This window comes from Ctenocephalides felis, unplaced genomic scaffold, assembly GCF_003426905.1.
Source record: "Ctenocephalides felis isolate EL2017-DRISC unplaced genomic scaffold, ASM342690v1 CF-g0.4_SCAFFOLD_02207, whole genome shotgun sequence".
In the NCBI taxonomy this organism is placed as follows: Eukaryota; Metazoa; Arthropoda; class Insecta; order Siphonaptera; family Pulicidae; genus Ctenocephalides; species Ctenocephalides felis.
The window spans coordinates 1-7,500 of NW_020538361.1; the positions used below are offsets into that span (position 1 = coordinate 1).

The 7,500-nt window shown below is 40.8% G+C and overlaps 2 non-coding genes and 1 pseudogene across 2 annotated transcripts; all 3 read left to right on the forward strand.

Annotated features, from left to right (window-relative positions):
• The first annotated feature begins 4,091 nt into the window (after positions 1–4,091).
• Positions 4,092–6,018, forward strand: LOC113380554. The gene has a single exon (XR_003367443.1). It is a non-coding gene; the product is annotated as a small subunit ribosomal RNA (ribosomal RNA).
• Positions 6,019–6,716: 698 nt separating this feature from the next.
• Positions 6,717–6,871, forward strand: LOC113380553. Its single transcript, XR_003367442.1, has one exon. It is a non-coding gene; the product is annotated as a 5.8S ribosomal RNA (ribosomal RNA).
• Positions 6,872–7,198: 327 nt separating this feature from the next.
• Positions 7,199–7,500, forward strand: part of LOC113380555 — a 2,750-nt pseudogene continuing 2,448 nt past the window's right edge.

The window sequence follows — 7,500 nt, forward strand, 5'->3', positions numbered from 1 at the left end:
ATGTCCATTTTCAATTGAAAATATAATCAAAATATGTTTCCAATTGAAAATAAGGAACATCTCGGGCACTGCGTGTAAAATAGCAATGGATAATCTTTCACACTATTCAGTTATTAACAAATAACTCCCTGAATCGAGTTGGAGTTTTAACTCAGCTCACGGACGGCCGTGGGCAGACTCCCATTATTTATATATATATATAAATATATATATATATATTAGAGTGGCCAATTTTTGCATATTGAGGCACCTCGCTAATTTAACTTTTTTACATCATTTGAAACAATATTGTAAAAAAAAGCATACCGCAAATGAATTAAAAGTCAGCGAAAAATTTCCAAACATTTTTTAATTTAAAGTAAAAATCGGAAAAATCTCATGAAAATATATATTTGACACATAACCATTTATATATCATTTTATTCGTAATTTATTCTGCATCTTTCGTACGAACAAAGTTTTTTTGTATCTTTACGGTTTAGACAGTATAAGAGCAATCTGTGTAGTTGTTAACTTGTCAAAATGCAAAGTGCGGATAGGTTAGAGCAACACTCCTCACGATTCGATATTTCTCTAAAGAAAACATATAAACTATTATACATCATTAGAAAGGTCTCAAAATTCTTAGTTCTTTTTCCATACATCACAACTTCGAATTTTGCACGGTGTGGCCTACAGGCGAGTTGCCGTTATGGAAAATCGGAAAATCTAGAGAAAATTATATGAACACACCTAACCATTTATATACCATTTTATTCGTAATTTTATTCTGCATCTTTCGTACGAACAAAGTTTTTTGTATCTTTTACGGTTTTTATGTTATAGAGCAATATGTGTAGATGTTAACTTGTCAAAATGCAAAGTGCGGCTAGGTTGGAGCAATACTCTCACGATTCGATATTTCTCTAAAGAAAACATATAAACTATTATACATCATTAGAAAGGTCTCAAATTCTTAGTTCTTTTTCCATATATCACAACTTCGAATTTGCACGGTGTGGCCTACAGGCGAGTTGCCGTCGTGAAAATTCGAAAAATCGGAAAATCTAGAGAAAATTATATGAACACACCTAACCATTTATATACCATTTTATTCGTAATTTTATTCTGCATCTTTCGTACGAACAAAGTTTTTTCGTATCTTTTACGGTTTTATGTTATAGAGCAATATGTGTAGATGTTAACATGTCAAAATGCAAAGTGCGGCTAGGTTGGAGCAATACTCCTCACGATTCGATATTTCTCTAAAGAAAACATATAAACTATTATACATCATTAGAAAGGTCTCAAAATTCTTAGTTCTTTTTCCATATATCACAACTTCGAATTTTGCACGGTGTGGCCTACAGGCGAGTTGCCGTCGTGAAAATTCGGAAAAATCGGAAAATCTAGAGAAAATTATATGAACACACCTAACCATTTATATACCATTTTATTCGTAATTTATTCTGCATCTTTCGTACGAACAAAGTTTTTTGTATCTTTTACGGTTTAGACAGTATAGAGCAATCTGTGTAGTGTTAACTTGTCAAAATGCAAAGTGCGGCTAGGTTGGAGCAAACTCTCACGATTCGATATTCTCTAAAGAAACTATAAAACATATTATACATCATTAGAAAGGTCTCAAAATTCTTAGTTCTTTTCCATACATCACAACTTCGAATTTTGCACGGTGTGGCCTACAGGCGAGTTGCCGTCGTGAAAATTCGGAAAAATCGGAAAATCTAGAGAAAATTATATGAACACACCTAACCATTTATATACCATTTTATTCGTAATTTTATTCTGCATCTTTCGTACGAACAAAGTTTTTTTGTATCTTTTACGGTTTAAGAGAAAATCGAGGAAAACTGGTTTGAACATTTATTGTAAAATTAGAAAATTTAAACAAATAATTATAAAAAATAATATAACTATATATAAATTCGTTTTATATTCATTGAGATCTATAAAAATCAATAAATACATAATTTTATACAAAAGTTTAAAAAAACCCAAAAAACACCTAAAAACTCAATAATTAACTATAATTCATATTGTCCATATATATAAAACTGTTTGAACATCTAACAAAATTTTCGACAAAAATTTTTCTATCATAAGGGTTCACAGTTCGAAATTTTCCCAGACTTTTGTCTTGACGATTCACACCGTAAGCGCGAGCAGGCCCTCGCCGCAGGTCAAATGCACATCGCTTGGGACTCAGTCAAATACCTACGCTGTGGCCGCGCGCCTTATATAGGGGGATAGGTCGTGTCGAGTGCGATGCGAGCAAGCTCAGGCTAAAGTACGCTATGTTGTTCGGGCGGGTACGGATATCATTCCCCGGTGTAGTTTTACATCATATTCGATACTTTTAGTCTGTCAATGATATATTAGCGTAACTTTTAATAATGTTGTGAGCCACATCTAGAATTATATACCCCGTATATATTCGGATGCTGGTTTGCGGCTATAGATAACTGGTGGTAGGATCATTCGTTTTTAAACGTTCGATCAGAGAGAGTTGAAATTATTTGGGTCTGCGGACCGCAAATATGAAATCTATATATTTTAATAATATAGAATTTTACAAATTGACTACGGTCAAATATATGTGAATATAGCAGAACTAGCAAGCTTCTCGCAGCGATGGTCTTTCGTTTTATGAACGTTTGATCGGAGCGAGTTGAAATTATTTGGGTCTGCGGACCGCAAATATAAAATCTATATATTTTAATAATATAGGATTTTACAAATGGACTAAAGTCAAATAGATGGTGGGCAGCAGAACTGACGAAGCTTCTCGCACCGAGGATCATTCATTTATGAACGTTCGATCGGTGCGAGTTAAAATTATTTGGGTCTGCTGACCACAAATATGAAATCTTGTGATTACTCGACAAATTATTGCTGTAATCAAGTGCGCTCCTATAGTATAATATACTGTGGGCAAAAGCTTCTGGCAATGATCATTCGTTTCATTAACGTTTGACCGGAGCTAGTCGCAAAATATTGCGCAGTGTGCAAAAGCAGCGTGACGCAGTTTACAACCGCTTAGCGCTCTTATGCATTGTGTGAGAGCACTGCCATGTATATCTGCTCGGTATCGCCAGATGCCTGAGCGAATGACGAAGTTCGTTGTGAAAACGGCGTTCTTTTTGAATATTATACTTTAAACGCATAGCTCAATCAATTCTTTGGGCGCTAGATGAAAGTCTAGTGTTTTAAAGTCGATTGTAGTAAACGCTTGCGTTAGTATTCTATATACTCTGCACATTTTATTCAAATTGTGCGAATTTGAACATTCGCTTCATTGCGTTGTTTTAAGAAAATGAAAAATCAGCGAAAGCAGATTTTTCAATCTCACACACAGTGAAATATTTATATTTCAATTTTAAAGCGAGGACGTTTGTTTTTGGACCACAACGTGCTCTAAAATTGCTAAAGTGGTTGCGCGTCCTAGAGAATTTATTTTCTTGCGACCCGCCATATAGCCTGTCCAGACCATCGCGGTGATGGTTCGCACGGTAACCCGAGGCGACCCGTCGCTGCAGGTCAAACTGTCGTAGACCGTGTCTAGAATAATATACGCCGTATATGTTTGGATGTCGGTTTACGGCCGGGTTCTGGACCTTATTTATAAGTGTTCAACCATACTGTACAGCATATCCGCGGGCATGTGTCGTTGACGCAAAGACTCTTATGCGGAAAATAAAATATACAAATGCAATCAACTCAATACTCTCCGAGCGAGAATAAAAGTTAGTTATAACGATGAATTCTTATAATGAATTCGCCCCGACGTTTTCAATCTAACGAAGGGTAAAGAGACTGTTTGAAATTAACTGGGTCTGCGGACCGCAAATTTCATGTACGGACCGCCGTTTCGACGGTTGTTAAAGGTCTAGCCTCTGTGTAAGCGCAGAATATATAAAATATCAAGTCGCGATGTAAACTGTTCGTCATGTCCAGGGAATATCGTACGACTCAGATATATATATGTAAGAAAATTCGTTGTTTAGAAATATTCATCGAACTTTTCTATACAAAGTGTGGTCTCTCGGGTGACGCCGAGGGACATTTACGCACTATGCTATTATATATATAGCACCCTGGTTGATCCTGCCAGTAGTATATGCTTGTCTCAAAGATTAAGCCATGCATGTCTCAGTGCAAGCCACATTAAGGTGAAACCGCGAATGGCTCATTACATCAGTTATGGTTCCTTAGATCGTACCCACATTACTTGGATAACTGTGGTAATTCTAGAGCTAATACATGCAAATAGAGTTCCGACCAGAGATGGAAGGAATGCTTTTATTAGATCAAAACCAATCGGTGGCGGGCTTGCCTTGCTCACCGTTTGACTTGGTGACTCTGAATAACTTTGTGCCGATCGCACGGTCTAGTACCGGCGACGCATCTTTCAAATGTCTGCCTTATCAACTGTCGATGGTAGTTTCTGCGACTACCATGGTTGTTACGGGTAACGGGGAATCAGGGTTCGATTCCGGAGAGGGAGCCTGAGAAACGGCTACCACATCCAAGGAAGGCAGCAGGCGCGCAAATTACCCACTCCCGGCACGGGGAGGTAGTGACGAAAAATAACGATACGGGACTCATCCGAGGCCCCGTAATCGGAATGAGTACACTTTAAATCCTTTAACGAGGATCTATTAGAGGGCCAGTCTGGTGCCAGCAGCCGCGGTAATTCCAGCTCTAATAGCGTATATTAAAGTTGTTGCGGTTAAAAAGCTCGTAGTTGAATCTGTGTCCCACACTGTCGGTTCACCGCTCGCGGTGTTCAACTGGCATGTCTGTGGGACGTCCTACCGGTGGGCTTAGCCCGTAAAAAGGCGGCCCAACTCAAAATCCTACCAAGGTGCTCTTCACCGAGTGTCGAGGTGGGCCGGTACGTTTACTTTGAACAAATTAGAGTGCTTAAAGCAGGCTCATTCGCCTGAATATTGTGTGCATGGAATAATGGAATAGGACCTCGGTTCTATTTTGTTGGTTTTCGGAATTCCGAGGTAATGATTAATAGGGACAACTGGGGGCATTCGTATTGCGACGTTAGAGGTGAAATTCTTGGATCGTCGCAAGACGGACAGAAGCGAAAGCATTTGCCAAATGTGTTTTCATCAATCAAGAACGAAAGTTAGAGGTTCGAAGGCGATCAGATACCGCCCTAGTTCTAACCATAAACGATGCCAGCTAGCGATCCGCCGAAGTTCCTCCGATGACTCGGCGGGCAGCTTCCGGGAAACCAAAGCTTTTGGGTTCCGGGGGAAGTATGGTTGCAAAGCTGAAACTTAAAGGAATTGACGGAAGGGCACTACAAGGAGTGGAGCCTGCGGCTTAATTTGACTCAACACGGGAAACCTCACCAGGTCCAGACACCGGAAGGATTGACAGATTGAGAGCTCTTTCTTGATTCGGTGGGTGGTGGTGCATGGCCGTTCTTAGTTGGTGGAGTGATTTGTCTGGTTAATTCTGATAACGAACGAGACTCTAGCCTGCTAAATAGACGTACTTTCTGGTATCGCAAAGACCCTCCGCTTCGGCTTCGGTCGTTGTTGGTTGTGGTTCTCACTACCGGCGTACAAATATATCTTCTTAGAGGGACAGGCGACATTTAGTCGCACGAAATTGAGCAATAACAGGTCTGTGATGCCCTTAGATGTTCTGGGCCGCACGCGCGCTACACTGAAGAGATCAGCAGGTTTTCCTTGGCCGAAAGGTCCGGGTAATCCGTTGAAGCCTCTTCGTGCTAGGGATTGGGGCTTGCAATTCTTCCCCATGAACGAGGAATTCCTAGTAAGCGCGAGTCATAAGCTTGCGTTGATTATGTCCCTGCCCTTTGTACACACCGCCCGTCGCTACTACCGATTGAATTATTTAGTGAGGTCTTCGGACCGGTGCGCGGCAGCGTTTCGACATTGCCGATGTTGCTGGGAAGATAACCAAACTTGATTATTTAGAGGAAGTAAAAGTCGTAACAAGGTTTCCGTAGGTGAACCTGCGGAAGGATCATTAACGTACATTTACTATTAAGTGAATGAAACGTGTGCTATATGTCGCAATATAATGTTGCAGACTAAATGTTGTGCGCTCCCATAGTATAATATACTGTGGGCAAAAGCCTCTGGCAATGATCATTCGTTTCATTAACGTTTGACCGGAGCTAGTCGCAAAATATTGCGCAGTGTGCAAAAGCAGCGTGACGCAGTTTACAACCGCTTAGCGCTCTTATGCATTGTGTGAGAGCACTGCCATGTATATCTGCTCGGTATCGCCAGATGCCTGAGCGAATGACGAAGTTCGTTGTGAAAACGGCGTTCTTTTTGAATATTATACTTTAAACGCATAGCTCAATCAATTCTTTGGGCGCTAGATGAAAGTCTAGTGTTTTAAAGTCGATTGTAGTAAACGCTTGCGTTAGTATTCTATATACTCTGCACATTTTATTCAAATTGTGCGAATTTGAACATTCGCTTCATTGCGTTGTTTTAAGAAAATGAAAAATCAGCGAAAGCAGATTTTTCAATCTCACACACAGTGAAATATTCATATTTCAATTTTGAAACGAGATTTTGTATCTCGGACCGAAACGCGAAAGCTTTACGGTGTACTAATTGTAACCATAATAATCATACTAGTTTCAGAATCGCCCGAGTTATCTTAAACGATTTCGAGGGGATCACGATCGAAACATGTATAAATATATATAAAATCACCCTGAACGGTGGATCACTTGGCTCGTGGGTCGATGAAGAACGCAGCTAATTGCGCGTCGACATGTGAACTGCAGGATACATGAACATTGACATTTCGAACGCACATTGCGGTCCTCGGATACTGTTCCCGGACCACCTCTGGCTGAGAGTCGTATAACATTACCAGACTGCCGCTTGCTTTAAACGGCTTGCCGGCGAATGATGGAGTTTCGCGTAAATGCGTGCTCTTAAATAATTCACTCAACGTGTGAGCCAGTCCACTTTGCAACATCGGACATTACCGTTCGTTGACGTTCTGTGGGATTACGGCGGGTTGTGTGTCCTAGAGATTTTATATTCTTGCGACCCTCCCGATAACCGGAAACCCGAACTCTTCGAAATGCGGTTTCGTTCCGGCAAATTTGGACGATTCAAAGGTTCCTCGTCGATTTTGTGTGCGCTTGCTTACTAACGTTTGCGAGCACATCATAATCATAATACGACCTCAGAGCAGATGAGATTACCCGCTGAATTTAAGCATATTACTAAGCGGTGGAAAAGAAACTAACTAGGATTCCCTTAGTAGCGGCGAGCGAACAGGGAAGAGCCCAGCACTAAATCCCGCGGCCGGAGACGGACGCTGGGAAATGTAGTGTTAGGGAGGATCCGATTATCTCGGTGCGTTGCGGCGAGTTCAAGTCCATCTTGAATGGGGCCATTTACCCATAGAGGGTGCCAGGCCCGTAGCGACCGTTGCGCGTATCGAGAGGATCTCTCCTCAGAGTCGAGTTGCTTGAGAGTG